Raw genomic sequence first — 17857 nt, 5'->3', positions numbered from 1 at the left:
AAGAAGCTAGATGTGGATGCAGACGAGTACCAGGTGAAGGAGGGCAGACACGAGGCGAGGGCCACTGCGGGGCCGGAAAACCCCCCAGAGGAGAGGCCTGGAGCATGAGGCAGAGCCAGGCTGAAGGAACAGCTCGTGCAAAGGCCCTGGGGCGGGATGAGGCTGGTGTTTGGAGTGAGGAGGAGGGAGTCAGGGAAGGCACAGGCAGTTCTTGCAGGGGCCACGGCTGTGGGAGGAGTTAGGTTTGAACGCAGCAGGGGCCACGGCTGTGGGAGGAGTTTGGTTTGAACGCAGCAGGGAGCTGTTGGAAACAGGTGAATGGATGACAAAACCGAGGCTTCTGGGCGCAGGGCACGAGGCTGGGTGCCAACAGTGTCCTTGCTCACGAGACCTCACGCCTGGCTTTGCTCCCTGATGGGCGGAGGGTGAGGAGGGCTGCGGCGCCCGAGGTGCTTCTCCCTGACGATAACTTGCGTGATACAAGTCGCCCCCAGGGGACCCTGGTGCTGCCTGGGGACCCCGTGGTGTGGCTACTGGGGTGTCCAGGCCTGGGTGGAGGCCAGGAGTGCTGCTCAGCGCCCTGCAGTGCCAAGGACGCCCCCCAGAGAAGGACCCGCAGGTTTGCCCGGTGCTGGGGCCTGTGACAGTCCACCCCCCTGGCTGCCCGCGGTGGCCTCGACCTGGCCTCAGGTCTCCCGTGTCTCCCCTCCGCGTCGGCTCTTGAGGGGTGGTGGGTGGGCCCAGCGCTGGGGTGAGGGCACCTGCAGTGGGGGGAAGCAGGTGACATGTGGTTTCTGGACTCGGCCGCCTCTGTCACCCGTTGATGACTCCAGGGAACACAGTGCCCTTGGGTGAGTCGCTTCCTCCTCCCTCCGGGGGAGACCCACGGGGAGGAAGGCCAGGCCTGGGCCACCCGACCTTAATGGGGACAGACATCACCTCTCCCTCCCCGAGGACAACCGCCCTTCCCGTTTCTAAAAACAGCTGTTGACTCTCTGCTGGCCGCAGGGAAGGGACTCACCAGCACCCGAGCTGGCTGCAGGGGCCACACCGTCATTCCAGAGACTCTGGAGGCTGAGGCAGGAGGATGGGAAATTCAGCCTCAGCGACTCAGTGAGACCCTGTCTTAAGATACCCAGGGCTGGGAAGCGGCTCAGGGTGCGGCAGCCCCGTCCAGCAGCCCCCCGGGGGCAGAGTGCAGCACCAGGAAGCTCCCGGACCTCGGGCAGCAGGGGGCTGGGAGGAAGTGTGTGTCCCCTGCACCCAAAAGACACCCTCCGTGCTTTGAAACGAGGCCAGCGGACAGAAGGTCCCCAACCAGAAGCTCCCCGGAGGGCTCGCTGGCCGGCAGGGCACAGGGCCAGTGCCCAGGAGCCAACCGGGCAGAGGCGGTGCAGCGGGCTTGTGGGGCGCGTGGCTGAGGGGTGGGCGCAGGCCTGTCACCCACAGGCCCAGGCCCAGGCCCCTCCCCCATGTCTTTGGAGGAGGTTGGGGGAGGTTGGGTCTCTCTGTCTCTCAGCTTCTGTTTCAGGGGGCTTCCCTCCTGCCCTGGCCACCTGGGCCCCGCCGTCCTCCCACTCCTACCTTCCGGGGCCACAGGTGCCACCACAGACCTCTGCTGCAGGGGACTTCGCCTTCATCTTGCTGTCGAATCGACCGAAATGCTCCACGAGGGGCAGCCGAGGTGTGGTCAGTGCGCAGCAGGCAGCATCAGCCAGAAAAATGAGTGACATCCTGTCAGTCAAGCAACACAGGGGACCTGGAGGACATCACGTTAAGTGACCTAATCCAGGGGCAGAAAGACCAACAGGACACGCTGGTCTTTTGTGTCGCTGAAAAGTGGTGATCAAGAAAAGAGAAGAGCAGGGGTCACCAGCGGGGAGGACAGGGGTGGCGGGGAGCAGATGCCTCAGCAGGACTCTGTCTCAGAAAACAGAAGGGACGAGGCGCAGCTCAGCGCTGGGCGCGGGTTCAGTGCCCAGCCCCGGAGACAGACCGTGCCAGCACAGCCACCGGCACCGGGAGTCTCTTTATTCTGTGGCAGGCAGCCACCCAAGGGACTGCTGCAGTGTCTGCCCTGATCCAGGCACAGGGACCTGGGTGAGGGGCATGGATACTCGTTGAAATGTCATTCAGCTCCACGTCTGTGCTCTTTCCACGCCTCAGCCCCCCAGGCGGACCCTGCCCTCATTTGCGTTTATAAATAAAGCTTTATTGGCACCCGGCCCCGCCCTCGCTGTGCACGTCTGTAGCTGCTTTCCAGCTGCATCTGCCCAGTGGAGGCATCTTGGCAGAAGCCACGTGGTTTGCAAAACCAAAGAATTAACTATGGGCTGGGGCGGGGCTCCGTGGTGGTGCTTGCGCAGCAGGCTCCGGGCCCTGGTCCAGCCCTGAGCTGCAAAAACCAGAAGAGCAACACACCGGGTTCTCAGCCTTCCTGGGCGGGTCTTGCTGGCGGCTGGCGTCGGCCTTAATACAGTGGACCCACACTTTCTGTTTTTTTTTTTTCCTTTGGGGGGTACCAGGGATTGGACTCAGGGGCATTTGGCCACTGAGCCCCATCCCCAGCCCTATTTCTGTATTTATTTAGAGACAGGATTTCACTGAGTTGCTTACTGTGCCTTTGCTGAGGCTGGCTTTGAACTCATGATCCTCCTGCCTCAGCCTCCCAGGCCCCGGGGATAACTGGCTTGTGCCACATGTCCAGCCCTTTTATATATTTTATTAGAGTCAGGGTCTCGCTGGGTTGCTTAGGGCCTCACTGAGTTGCTGAGACTGGGTTTGAACTCGTGATCCTCCTGCCTCAGACTCCTGAGGGCTTGGGATTACTTGCCCCTGCGCCTTGCTTGGAGCCACCCTTTCAGAACAGGATCACAGGCCACAGGTGACTCTTGAATAGCTGGAGGAGGGACATGGAACTGTGAACTGGATTTTCAATGTTATTTCATTTTGATTAATTCAAACTAAAACTTGAGCCAGGTGCAGTGGCCACGCCTCCGTCCCAGCCGCCGCAGAGGCTGAGGCAGGAGGATGGGGAGTTCAAAGCCAGCCCCAGCAATTTGGCGAGGCCCTGAGCTCACGGCTGCCACTATTGTGACTGTGTCTGCGGGACCGTCTCGTGACGCCCAGTCAATGCCACCTGTCATTTTTCTGTTTCCTCAGCCCTTTGGCCCTGGTGCAAATCTGGTCATGCCATGAGGGTGCACCTGGGCGCATGGGGACAGAGGGGCAGGGAGGGGTGTGACTCTCGGTGGCCACTGCCTGCCTCAAGCCAGGAGGGGAGGCCACCCCCAGGGGCCCCCTCCAGATGACCTATGCCCCTCCTCTCTCCTGGGTGTTCTCACCCCAAGGGGCTCACACGCTTCCCTTTAGTGACGTTCTGGGGGACAAAGGAGGGAGTCCACGCAGCGAGGCTCCTGCCTTCTCCCTCCTCCTCCTCCTCCTCTCCCTCCTCCTCTCAGGGACCCTCCTGGAGCGCTGCCAGGCGATGAGCAACTCCCTCGTGACGTGGGTGTGGCGGGATGGGCAGGGAGGCCGCAGGGACTCTGACCCCCTCTCTTGGGCAATGCGGAGCCTCTTCCCTGAGGCCGGCCCGCTCCTCCCACACCAGGGCTGTTCCGGGAAGTCTGGCCTCTGCTCTGGGGGTGGCCTCCAGATGACACGAGGGAGGATGAGGGAGGACCCGCCCTGCCCTCCCTAAGAAAGGAGGACACTCATCCATTCACTCCCACAGCCACTGGATTTATTGAGCACCTGCTGCATGCCAGGTGTTGGGGACACAACAGACCTCACGATTGGCAAAGCACTCCCCGCCCCACCCCCTGGAACCCGTGCGCCAGGTGGGGAAGGTGCTGACGTGGCATTCACACAGGAGGGGGCAGGTCCACCCCGGGGCCATGCGAGGGACAGCCACGCAGCTGGGCGCACGGGAACCCTGTCATCCTAGCAGCTGGGGTGGCCAAGGCCAGAGGACCGCAAGTTGGAGGCCAGCACGCTTCCTGGGAGTCAGCCACCGCTGTCAGCCAGCCCCACTTCCCGGGCCTGTTCCCCCCCTCCATGTCTAGTCACCATCTCATCCAGGAGATGGCTTTGTGGCTGGTGGGTCCCAGGGGTGCAGCGAGCCCTCTCACCAGGGAAAGGAGGCCGGAGGCCCTGCTGGCTGCAGGGGTGGTCTGGGCAGCCCCTCCTCTGGTCCCCAGGCAGGAGGTGCCCGGCTCCAGGGCAGGAGCCCCACCGCGGGAGCCGCCCCAGCAGCGGAAAAGCATCTCCCACAGTTCAGCAGGCGGAAGTTCAAGCCCAGGTGTCCAGGGGATTGAGGCCTCTGGCCCTGGCTTGTCCAGAGCTTTCCCTGCGTCCTTCAGGCCGGCATTTCCTTCTCCTGTAAGGACACCGTCTGATGCACAGGGCCCGCGGCAGGGGCGTCACTCGAACTTGGTCAGCTCGGGAAAGACCCTGCTTCTGAATCAGGTCACCTTCCGAGGTCCTGGATGAACTTCAGGGGAATGCAGCCAGCCCACCCCGCTTTCCCGGATGCAGGCCCGGGGCAGGGTGCGGCGCAGGCCCAGAAAGGAGGGGGGAGGGAGGGAGGAGCGCCAGGCCAGGGTCTCCAACGCCACCCCCAGCGCAGCTTGCCTGTCCACCCCAGCAGGTGGCCCAAGAGGGCTGCAAGGTGGGTGGGCAGTGGAGGGACCCTGAGCAAATCCCCGGGAGGCGGAGGAAAAAGGGACAGTCACATGGTCACTTTGAAGCCATCATCCCTGGCCTCAGGGGTCAGTCAAGAGGGTGCTTCTGTCCACCGTGGCTGGGCCGATGTCCCTGCAGAAGTGATTCTGTTCCAGGCTGCAGTGACCTCTGTGCAAAGTTCTGGTTCTTGTGGGGACATTGGTGACAGTTCTCATCCAGCGATGGTGACTGAAGGCCTTCCGCCTTCTTTGTTCAGTTAATCTGCTTTGGGCCTGGCCTGGCGGAGGCCGGCACTGTCTTCCCACGGCTGTCACAGTCTGTGCTGAGCGTTTGCCCCGAGAAGCCGGGTTCTGTGCCTGCAGTCCCAGGAACGTCCATAGCGTCCCCTGGCTTCGTATTTCTCTATTTCTTCCATCTTTTTGCAGCTGGGCTGGACCCAGCCCTCACCATGCTAGGCGAGGCTCACCTCGGAGCTAGTCCCAGCACACACACCCTTGTTGTGTTGTTTGTGTTTGAGCCAGGGTCTCGCCGAGCTGCCCGACAGGCCTGCTGCTTGGGATTCTCCCGCTTCTGCCTCCCTAGTAGCTGGGATGACAGGCGCAGCCGCTGGTCCAACAGCTTCGATGAGTTTGGGGACGATGAAGGGCACCGCTCAAAGAGCCCAAGACGGACGGCCACTCCAAGCCAGGGTGGGGACCTGCCCAGGCAGCGCCGGCTCTCGCAGGTCCTGGCCCAGCTCACCCTGCGCGGCTCTGATGTTGCCTCTCTCCTCGGGGCAGTTCCTCGTCTGTACCCTGAGGACGGATCCCTTGGCTGTGTCAAGCTCCTGCCAGCTCCAGTGTCAGGGTTGATGTTCAATCCCGCGGAAATCTGCCTGAGAATGGGGGCCCTGGAGAGCCCCAGGGAGATGTGGGCGTGCAGGAGAAGCCCAGCGTGTGAGGACAGGTCCACTGGGTCAGGTTCACATGGGGGAGGGCGGCCGTGCACTGGCCTCACCTGCCATCCCAAGTCACTGGGGAGGCTGAAGCAAGAGGATCTCCTGTTTGAGGCCAGCCTCAGCAACTTAGCAAGACCTTGTCCCAAAACAATAAGGAAAAAAAAGACTGGGGGTGGCTTCGTGGCAGAGCACTTGCCCAGCATGTGTGAGCCTCTGGGTTCCGTCTCCAGCACCAAAGAGAAAAGAAAGGAAAAAAGAGGATCAGGAAGGGAGGAACGCTTTACACCTGATTAAACTTATTTATCTGGGGGGGGGGGTTAACCCAGGGCATTTACCCTGAGCCACACCCCCAGCCCTCTGCACTTTTTATTTCATGACAGGATCTTGTTAAGTTGTGGGCCCTCACTAAGTAGCTAAGGCTGGCCTGCAGCTTTCGGTCCTCCCTTCTCAGCCTCCTGAGTTGCTGGGATTGGGATTGAGTTCAACTTTCACAAGAAATTCACGCACGGACACCCGCTGAGAACTTACTTTGTACCTCGAATCCTGTCAGACGCACACCTCTTGATCTTTCCTTCTCTGAGAAAAAGAGCCCCATTGTTCACAGGCAAAGTTCTGAGGCTAAGTGCCCAACCCGATTAAAACCACACTGATCATTTATTGAGCCCCCACTGTATACTAGGCACTGTGCTGAGGATCCCTTGGATCCTCCAGAAACGTGGTGGGTGGGGGACTGTTTGCAACCCTATTTCACACCTGGGGATGCCAGGTCTTGGAGAGGGGGCTCCAGACCTCGGCTGTGACACTGACCCAGAGCTGCCCCGACAGCCACACTCTAGCTGAAGTCAGGCAAGGTAATCTGGGCGGGGCCGTGATGTCCAGCACAGAGTGCCCGCTGTGTGACTTAGGCAAGATATTTGACCTCTCTGTGCCTCATCTTCCTCCTTCCCCAAATGGGTGTTTTATGTACAAGCAATTCTGAGCCACATCAAGTGACCCAGGGCTCGTGCTCTACAAAGTTTATTATTGATCTAAATCAGGGGTCAGCAAGCTTTGTAAGAGAGCCAGTTAGTAAACATTTGCAGGTTTTTTTTTTTTTTTTTTTTTGGTTGTTGTTGTTTTATTTTCCAATGATGAGTTGGAAACAGGACCCTTGTGTGCTAGGAGGGTGCTAACCACGGAGCTCACCGGCCCAACATTTGCCGCTTTTCAGGCCCCAAGGGAGTGTGGCCCAGCATGCGTGCAGCAGCGGCTGCAGATAACAGAGGAGTGACTGCGCCAATAAAACTTCATGTGTGGGCACTGGGACTTGGATCCTATATACCTTGCGCATGTCATGAAATATTAGTCTCCTTTTGACTATTCCCCCCACACACACACCAGTTAATAACACCATCCTTAGCTCCCGCGCAGTGGCCACGCCTGTCAGCCCTGCGGCTCTGGAGGCTGAGGCAGGAGGATCGCAAGTTCCAGAGCAGCCTGGGAACTTAGAGGCCCTGTCTTCTCAGAGTGAGGAATACAAGGGGCCAGGGGCGCAGCTCTGGGGTGCATCACCCCTGGGTGAAACCCCAGCACCCCACAAAAACCCATCAAGGGAGTGATGACCTTGACTTTAATTGTGCTGACTGATCATACCTGCTGTCTGTGTGACCCTGTGACTGTCACCTTCATGATCGTGCACCGCTGGGACAGAGGGGATGTGCATGTGCCTGACTAGAGGACATCCCCACTCTATATTTTCTTACCATTCTGTGCCTCTCTTTCCCCTGTTTCTTCCTTGCCGTGCTGGGGACGGACGCAGGGCCTTGCCTGAGCCAGGCGAGCGCTGACCTCTGTGCCACCCCAGTCACTGCCAGTCACTGCAAGGCAGAACTATTAGTCACAGAGGGAGGTCACAGCGGGTTCCCTGCAGGGGCTAAGTCGGCTACCTGAAACCCTGCGTCTGAACATCTGTGTCTGCATCTAGGGAGCATCGGCCGAGGTTTCCTGCCACCCTGTTGACCTGAGTCTCTTGAGACCCCAAGGGTGCCCATTGACACCTGTGCCCTGGGCTGCCCGCTCTTGGTCACCCTGCAGGCTAAGAGCGGCTTTTCGACTTTATTTATTTCCTTCCTTGGTGGGCGCTGGGTCTCAGGCGTGCTAGGCGAGCACCACCCCTGTCTTGGCGTGTGTGTGTGTGTGTGTGTGTGTGTGAGAGTGGTGATGGGGATGGAGCCCAGGGCCTTGTGCATGTGAGGCAAGCACTCTGCCAACTGAGCTATGTCCCCAGCCCCACTGTCTTGGCTTTTAAGAGTCTAAAAGTATAGAAAAATCATTTCATAATTTTGTCACAGGAAAAGCCAATTAAATTCACATTTTGTTTATTTGTTTACTTTCTCTTTTCTGGTGCTGAGGATGGTGCCCAGGGCCTCAGTCGCGCTGCACCCCTGAGCCCCACTCCAGCCCCAGAGGCAGACTTCCGTGGGCGCAGGGTCACCACCGCTTTCTCAGGTGCTGTTTGAAGGAGGAGGGCAGAGCCGGGTGCTCTGGATAGACAGGAGTCACGGCAGGCACCCAGCGACCCCGAAGAAAGTCCTCCAGGCCGCGAGCCGTGCTGCCCGCCTGTCGTCCCAGCCACCTGGGAGGCTGGAGCAGAAGGATCCCAAGGTGGAGGCCAGCCTGGGCCACCTAGAGACCCTGTCCCAGAACAGAGAAATAGGCACAATGTGGGCCTGTGGCTCAGTGCTACAGCCCAGGTTCCATCCCCACACCGAAAAGAGGGAGAAAGCGCGCCCGGCCCACCTTCGTCCTCCCCTCCTCCAAGCCTGCGGGCTCCCCGCTGGCTTCCCACCCAGGACCGACCGACTGACGGACGGCGGCGCGGCCGGCCAGCGCTGGCGCCCTCTAGAGGACGCCGCGAGCAGCGCGCCTGCGCCCGGGCCCCGCCGACCCGCCGCGGCCAGAGCCAGGGGCCCGCCGCCTTCCAGGGCCTCCCCGCAGACGCCCCCGGCCAGCGCCACCGCCCAAGACGCGACACCGACCCCGACGGCCGCGGGCACCTCGGCCCCGCGGCCCCAGGAAGGAGGCCTCGCGCCCGGGTCGGGTGGGCCCAGGCGCCCGCTGGCCCAGGATGGGCCTTACCCTCTGTCAACCGTGGGGAAGGGCTCTAGAGGACCTGGTGACACGGAGACCCCCAGGAACTTCCCCCGCGGCGCCCACAGTCCGCGGGGCACCGCCGCCAGCCTTGGCTTCTGTCCGAGCTTCTTGGTGGGTGGAGAGGCCGGGTGGCCCCCAGGCCTCGGGGCCCAAATCCAGGGGCTGGAGGGGCCCCTGGGTTCTGCACCTCGCGTTCACCCGCCAGGGTCCGAACACCCTGGTTTTCTTGCCATTGCTCCCTAGGAACAGGATGTCAGGGCCGGCTCACGACCTTGCATCGGGTCAAGTATCCCAAGTCGTAGAGGATGAAGGTCCACGGGAAGAGGCCCAGGGTTCTGTGCCAACACGATGCCATTTCATACGAGGAACATGAGCACCCTCAGGTCTGGGTCTCCAAGGGGGACCAGGGACCCACCCCCGACTGACATGAGGAACTGTTATCTGTACTATCTGGGTTTTTATGAGAAGGAATCGCCCATCTTTACTCCGGTGTCAAAGGAGGAAATCATGGTGCAGAGCAAAAGGGGAAAACAGCCCAGGTGGTGTGGTGACCACATCCGTGACCCCAGCTCCTCAGGAGGTTGAGGCAGGAGGACAAGTTCAAGGCCAGCCTCAGTGATTCAGGGAGACCAGTCTCAAGAAGGGCTGGGGTGAGGCTCAGTGGTAGAGCACTTAGAGGCCCTGGGCTCCATCTCCTGTGTGTGTGTGTGTGTGTGTGTGTGCGCGCGCGCATGTGTGGTGGGGACCAAAGCCCAGAGGGCTGAAACGAGTTTTTCAAGACCCCATGTTGCCGGACATGGTGGTGCACACCTGTCACCCCAGCAACCTGTGAGGCTGAGGCAGGAGGATCATAACGTCAAGGCCAGCTTCAGCAACTTAGTGAGATCCTGTCTCAAAATAAAAAATAAAAAAAATAAAAAGGGGCTGGACTGGGCACGGGGGGGGGGGGGGGGCAGCACACCTGTAATCTCAATGACTCGGGAGACTGAGGCAGGAGGATCGCAAGTTCAAAGCCAGCCTCAGCAACTTAGGGAGGCCCTAAGCAATTCACCGAGACCCTGTCTCTAATAAAATATTAAAAGGTCTGGTGATGTTGCCCAGTGGTTAGCACCCCTGGGCTGATCATCAGTGTCAAATGACAACAACAAAACCCGCTTTTAGCAAATGCCCCGCAGGACATATGGCAATCCTGTCTACAAGTGAGAACATCCATAAAGTGGGGGTCACCAGGGGACACCGACCTTCAGAATGAGACCTGCACACACCCAGCTGATCTTGCTTAGGCTGGGAAATTGTTAATTACCCCTCTTAAAAAAAAAAAGCCATTGCTCTGTCTTGAAACCTTGAGTTTGGAACTTTGATCAGGGTAATTTCAACATCTCATCCAAACCCTTTTTTTTTTTTTTTCATCTGATCTGGAGACATTCTACCAGCCCAACTCTGAAGCCGGTGACAGGAGCCCCCAGGCATCCACCTGCAGGAAGCAGAAAGCAGAGGGCATGGCGGGCAGGCGGGAACCCAGGCTGCCTGCTCCGAGGACCTGCTCTCTGGGTGCTGAATGTTCTGGAATTAGGTGGTGGTGAGAGTTGCCCAACCCAGACACTCAGAGGGTGGATTTGAAGTTAGGTGAGCTCCAGCTCAGGACAAATAAATCAAGGGACAATGCCATCTATTTAAGTCCTCGCTAAATAATAGTCCCTTTAAGTAATTAAATGAGGGCAAGACAGTGGTGAGTGCATCTGCTTCCTGCCCTTCCTGGGTCCTCGAAGCTTGCAGATAGCATCCTCCCCGCCCACCCCTGGGGCATGGTGCCCGTCACACAGCCCTGGAGGACCCTCGGGCCCTGGTGCCTCAGCTCAGGCTGTTCCCTGTGTGCCTGCCCCGCCCCAGCACCTGCACCCCGGGACGCACAGAGGCAGACAGGGCGCTTTGGTTGAGTGAAATAAGTGGCAAATGTCCCTACCCCCAGGACGGGTTCTGCCTGGTGCTGAGCCGACCCCCGAGGGCGTGAAGGCCAGCAGGTGGGGGTCAGCTCAACACCCAGGGACAGCCAGGTTGGCCCACTGCTGGGGGTGGGGAAGCTGCGTCTTGTGCAATTGATGCCACTGGGGGGATGCACAGCGCGATGGACAGGACCCTCATCGTAGATTCTGGTTTGATGTCCGCCAAGCCTTCGTGTCCACAGGCAGACGGGAAGTTCAGACACGAAAGCTGGCGAGTTCTCGTCTGTGTGAATAGTGAGGTGAGAGTCGTTGGCATTTCCCAGGGTCATCGACAGCTGGTGAATCCCACGGTGTGTTGTAACACTGGGACTGTTCCTCCTCCTGCGTGTTCCAACCCTGTGGACAGGACATCTCTGAACTGGATCTGCAGTATCAGCCCTCCTCCACCGCTCTCTGGAGTCTAGACCAGGGACTGGCACGCTATGGCCCGCCACCTGTTTATGTAAATAAAGTTTAATTGTCACCGGGCCATGTACATTTGGCTAGTGTTTTCTTTCCTTTTTTGGGGGGGGGTTACTGGGTACTGAACTCAGGGGCACTTGACCACTGAGCCACACCCCCAGCCCTATTTTGTAGTTTATTTAGAGACAGAGTCTCACTGAATAGCTTAGCACCTCGCCATAGCTGAGGCTGGCTTTGAACTCGCAATCCTCCTGCCTCAGCCTCCCGAGCCGCTGGGATTACAGGCGTGCACCCTGGTGAGTGTTTTCTATGGTGGCTTTCCCGGTGTGACCATGGAGTTGAGCAGTTGCAAAGGAGACTACAGGGCCAGGGAGTGGACGTATTTACAGTCTGAAACTTTAAGAGAAATCTGCTGACCCTGGATCTAGAAAACACAACAAGAAACCAACCACACACAAGACCACCACCACCACCACCACCATGGATACGGCCCCGTTTATACTACTGCCCACTCCCAGAGCGAAAGGGCTCCTGCCTCGGCCCACTTCATGCTGTGAACTTGATGTCACTGCACCCAAAGGTGAGAAGATACACAGCAGCTCACCGTCACCCACTCAAGTGTGCCATGAGGGGGCTTCAGGCTCCCTTCCAGGCCCCTGCAGGAAAGAGAACCTTGCAAGAACAAGGCACATGACTATTAATTTCCTATTGCATATAAAGGCTGTGCTTACACTATTTAAAAAATTTTTTTAGATTATCTATATCTATCTATCTATTTATTTATGGTGCTGAGAATTGAACCCAGTGCCTCCCACATGCCAGGCAAGTGTGCTACTGCTGGGCTACAGCCCCAGCCCACTATTTTGGTTAACATTTGTCTTTTAGTTGTAGGTGGACACAATACCTTTTATTTTATTTTTATGTGGTGCTGAGGATCCAACCCAGTGCCTCATACATGCTAGGCACACGCTCTGCCACTGAGCCCCAGCCCCAGCCCATGCTTACACCACTGTAGCTTGTTACACATAACGCTGGCATAATTTTAAAAAAATATATGTACTCAGCCCAAGCGTGGAGGTAAAAACCTATCATTTCAGTACCCTGGAGGCTAAGGCAGGAGGATCACAAGTTTGAGGCCAATCTTAGCAACTTAGTGAGGCCCTGTTTCAAAATATATAAAAAGTGTCGGGGTGTGGTCCAGTGGTAGAGCACCCCTGGTTTCACTCCCAGGCACAACAAAAACTGAGGCGAGACTCACAAAACAAAATTCACCACTTTACAGTGCACCACACGGCCTCCCTTAGTCCATGGACAGCGTTTTTGACTACCAGATCTATTCCGTTTCAAAATAGGGCATCTCCCCCAAAAGAAGACCCGGCACCCAGGAGGAGTCACCCAGTCCTCCTCCCCGCTCCTGCAGCCGGAATCTAGTCTGTCTCCTGTGACCTGCTCTGTAGGTGCCACAGGAACAGTCATGACCAAGGCCGTCTGGGACGGGCTCCTCGTGCTAACCAGGACCTTGGGAAGCCACCTGTGCTGCAGCAGGTGTCAGGGTCTCCTCTCTGTCTCCAGCTGAATAACGTCCACCCGCTCCTCCGTCCCTGGAGTCTGGGACGGTGCTGGGGACGGAGCCTCGGGCTTCCTGGGGACCAGGTACCCTACCACTGGGTGGCACCCAGCCTGCTGCTGAGGCCAGCAGCTTCCACAGGGCTGCGGGGGACAGAGCAGCCGCATGTGTCCAGCCAGGTGGGCCTCCCTGTCCCCAGTTCTCTCCCGTACAGCCTGGGGTGGAGCTGCTGGGCCCTGGGTGACTTGGTGGCCAGCTTCTGGGGAGCCCCTGAACTGCTCCCCTCAGCAGCTGCACGGTCCACCAGCAGGTGTGGGCCTTACCTTTGTTAGGACCTGATACCTCTCAGGTCCTCTGAGCTAGAGCGGAAGATCAGCAGCGCACGGCGGGCCGCTGAGGCTGCGCTGCAGGCTGTGGGAGAAGCTGGGCAGCTCCGCCTGGGACGGACGGGGTCTTTAATCCGGGCTGGATTTAAGATGAAAACCCTGGCACCTGCAGGGTACGGCTCTGAGCCCAGGTGTGTCTGCCCCATGCCTTCGCACTGCACAGGGCCCGACGCAGCCTCCTTTGCTCGCTCAGAGAGCTGCTCACAGTGCACACGGTGGTCAGAACCAGACGCCAAGATGGGTGAGTGCTGGCCCTGCAAGGTGCTGGCCGGCTGCAGCTCCAGGGGCAACAGTTGAGGCAGAACTATGAGGAGCTCAGGCCGAAGAAAACAGGTCACCGTATCTCCACCCCTGACCTTCAAAATGCCTAGTTTTCCTTTTAAAAAATCGTTTAAGCTGGTGGCGCACACCTGTGATCCCAGCAGCCCGGGAGGCTGAGGCAGGAGGATCTCAAGTTCAAAGCTAACCTCAGCAAAAGCGCTGAACAACTCCATGAGACCGTCTCTAAATACAATACAAAATAGGGCTGGGGATGTGGCTCAGTGGTCGAGTGCCACAATACCTTTATTTCATTTCCTAATTTTTTAAATGTGGTGCTGAGAATTGAACCCCGTGCATCACATGTGCTAGGCAAGCGCTCTACCACTGAGCCCCAGCCCTAGCCCTGGCCCCTAAGCTTCTACACACAGTTTTTTTTTTTTTTTTTTTGCCTGATTGTTTTTTGATGTCCATGGAGCTCTATGAGATTTGGTGACATATGTAGATTCGCATGACCACAACCAGGACACAACATGCCCAGCTCCGTGGGGGAATCAGCTTACTGCACACCTCACCCAGCCCTGACCCTGGACCCCGACGACCGCTTCTCCATCCACGTAATGTTGTTAACAGAATGTCCCATAAATGGCCTGGTTCCACATGTGGCATTTGGAGACTGCCTTCAGCCTATGACAGCCTTCACAAGTCATCAGCGTGTCGTGCCTATCAATAATGTGTCCCTTTTTACCGCTGAGTAATATTCCACTTTTTATCCACTCGATTTCTTAAAAACCCATTCAATCCACAATTTATCCATTCACTGGTTGAGGTTCATTCAAGGCTGTTTCCGGTTTTGGTCCTAGTACAAATAATGCTTTCAGGAACGTTGGTGTTTGGGTGTCTGTGTGAGCCTGACTTCAGTGCTCTTGGGTCAACACCAGGAGTGGAGCCGCCGTGCTCTCCGGTAGGTGTGTGTCTGGTTGTACAAGCAGCTGCCAAAACCCGTTTCCACCGTGCCCAGCACTTCACGTTCCCCCAGCATTTGTGTGAGTCCACGTTGCTCACATTCCCAGTTGGCCTGGCACTGTCTCTATTTTAGCTGTTCTAGCTTTTTATTATGGGGTGGTTCCCCCCGCCCCCACACTTTTTGGTGGTTTTGTTTCCCAGCAGGGCCTCCCTGGGTCACGCAGGCCGGCTTCAAATCCCAGCCCTGGGAGATCCCGCCTCAGCCCCGGGTCCTGGGCCACAGGTGCACCGCACCTGCTCTGGCCCTGGCGATGGTTCAGATTTGCATCTCCCTCGTGACAAATAAGGCCAAGCCTTCTTCATCTTATGAGAATGGTGTCCACGCAAGAACTCTGTAACGCAAGCTTCGAAGTCTCTTTTACGTTGTTTTCCTTGTGAGGCTGGGGATGGAGCCCAGCTCCTGGGGCTGCACTGGAACCCAGCGTGTGGGCACTGAGGACATTTCCACGGGAATCTCCTGTTGGCACACAGCTGGATGTGAACTTCCTGGTCCCACCATATTCAAGCAGAGACCCACTCGTCCTCGGGCAGGGTCCTCTGTTCTTTCAGTTAGATCCATTGCCCAGGTGAGAGATAAAGTGAGGTGTGTCTCCAGATAGGAGCAAGGTACTCAGGCGACATTAATTCTACTTGGTGCCTAAACAAGATAAGTGTCACCTTGGATTCAATCTATCAGGAAAGCTATCAGAAATTTATTTCCTGGGAGGAGCCATTCAGGAGCTGCCCAAGTCCCTGGAACAGGGAAAAGATGTAACTCAGAAGAAAGCTATTGGAACGGGTGACACGTAGAAAGTCCTGCGGCTCCAGAAGGTCACAGCAAACTGTGCAGAGTGCTGAGTGGTGTCGCTGGGCAAGGGTGTGGTGCCCTGTGCCCTGTGCCCCAGCATCATTGCTCCTGGCTGATAGTAAGTGCCAGGGATCAGGTGACGAGGACAAAGACACTGTCCACTCCTCCGAGGCACCTGCAGACCCAGCACCTGCAGGAGCCGTCGAGGAAGAGGAGACGGATGCAAGGTCTTCCTTGTCCTCGAAGGGACAGTACCAGTGGACAAGTCAGGTGCAGGGCCAGGGGTCAGAATACAACAGTAGCCATGTGCCAACCCGAAGCTGAGCGTGTCCCGAGCTCCAGGGGGCAGGGACTGACAACCCCTGGGGGCCGAGTGACCTGTGAGCAAAGTGGCCTGTAGCAGGGCCTCGGGGAGGCACTGGGCAGGCTGGAGCCGCCATTAGGAAAGACCCCTGTCTTTGTTCTCCTGAAGAACTCACGTGCTGACCTGCAGCAAGGGCGATTCCCCAAATGCATGCTGCACACTCTCCCGTAGGAGGAGAACAGGTGATGGCTGCCACCGCCCCCAGAGTACCCCAGAACCACCAGGCTGAGCCAAGGAGGCCAAGGCAGCGGTCACCCCTGTGATCCCAGCGACTCCCGAGGCTTGGGCAGGAGGGTTGAAAGATGGAGCAACTCAGTGAGAACCGTCTCAAAACAAAACACAATGAAAAGTGCTGGGCCTGTGGCTAAATCCCAAACCCAGTCAACAATAATAAAAAGTCTATGAATTGTCGAGACGCCCTCCAACAGGGAAGGACTCACTGTCCACGTGGAAGGGACATTCAACAGCCTTGAATGAACCTCAACCAGTGAATGGATAAATTGTGGAATATTACTTAGTGGTAAAAAGGGACACATTATCGATAGGCGCGACACACTGATGACTCGTGAAGCTGTCACAGGCTGAAGGACACTGGGAAGATTTACACCACAGAAAAGAGCAGATGCTGAAAAGTCAGCCGCCTCCCCTCTGTCTCCCTTATTTTATTTTTGCCTCGATGGGGACAGACCCCAGGGTCTCCTGCGCACTGAGCAAGTGCTCTACCCCTGAGCCACACGCCAACCCCAGATGGAGGCGGAGGGGAGAATTAGCAGCAAGATGAATGGTTTCCTGGGTGGACACAGCTGTAAAGGCTCGGTGGGGGGGACATTCAGGATGGTGCGCTTACTGGATGTAAGTTACAGCTCAATAAAAAAGACCACACAGAGCCAGAGGTAGAGTAAACCAAGAGGGCGGAACGGGAGGCAGACAGGAAGAGAGCTGGGAAGGCCCGGCTTCAGAGGAGGCTGGACAGCTCTCACCTGGGGGGCGGGGGACCAAGGGTGTTTATTTGTGGGTGTCTGGTGTATCTTTTTTTCTTCTTTGCTTTTTCTTTTTCTGGCCATGGTAGGAATGGAACTCAGGGCGTGGCACATGCTAGGCAAGTAGGCAAGGCCCCACTACTGAGCTAATCCTCAATCCATGTTAGTTTTTTTTGTTGTTGTTGTTTTCTTTTGTACTAGAGATTGAACCAGGGGTGTTTGTACAAAAAGGGCTACTTTCTCTACGTTTTTGATTCTCATTTTGAGACAGTGTCTCACTAAGTTGCTTAGGACATCACTAGGTTGCTAAGGCTGGCCTCAAACTTGAGATCCTCCTGCCTCAGCCTCCAGAGTCTCCTGCTGGGCACTTTTTTTTTAACACTCTGTCTCTGCTGTCCAGCACAGTACTGCGTCCATAAAGGGCACCACAAACTGATAAAAGAATAACTACAGGGCTGCTGGACTGAAGATGGGCAGGGCTGAGCCGGGGAGCCACAAGAAACTGAGCTGGACCTTGGAGGAAGGCATTCGCCAAATCCTTCTTTCCTCATGTCTTCTCCCGCGATTCCCAGAGTGCGCCTTCTGTGACCTGCGCATGGATGCTCAGAGGTGCGACAAGAGGTATTTTAAGTGACTGGCCTTTATTGTGTGCCATGTGCTCTTTCCTTTTTCTCTTTTGGTGCTCACTTCGTCTCACAAAGTTACAAGTTCATGGAAACAGGAAGATGGTCCTTAGAAAAGTCAACAGGGCTGAGGATGGGCTCAGCATGTGCAAGGCTCCGGTTTCCATCCTCAACCCTGCAAAGAAAAAAAAAAAAAAAAGAAATCATACAGAGCCACCCTCCAATTTGGCAGTCCCATTTCTAAGTCTGTACCCAAAGAAGTGCAAGCAGGGGCTCAGAGAGATCTGTGCAAGTTCACAGCAGTTGTGACTTAAACAGCCAAAGACATGGAGACCACTCGAGTGTCCACCCAAGATAAATGTATCATCCACACCAAGGAAGAGTAGCATCCCCCAGAAGGAAGGAAGCCCTGCTACGACGCGGCTGGCCCTTGAGGCCATCATGCTACTAAGCCAGACACCAAAGGACACGTGCTGCAGGACCCACTCACAAGTGTCCCGAGAGTCCTCAGCTCCAGAGACAGGGCGCATTCGGTGGGTGCCAGAGGATGGGAGGGGAGGGGAGTCGGCGGGGGACAGAGCTTCAGTCTGACAAGATGAGAAAGCTCTGGCGACAGATGGGGGACCTGAACTGCGTGAACCTCTTTTAAGAAGGTTAAAACAGAACTCCATGTTGCACGTATTTTGCAATTTAAATGTCTCAACATGCA

The sequence above is a fragment of the Spermophilus citellus genome (assembly GCF_964194105.1).
Source record: "Spermophilus citellus genome assembly, chromosome: 3".
NCBI classification, from domain to species: Eukaryota; Metazoa; Chordata; class Mammalia; order Rodentia; family Sciuridae; genus Spermophilus; species Spermophilus citellus.
This window is presented reverse-complemented; position numbering follows the sequence as displayed.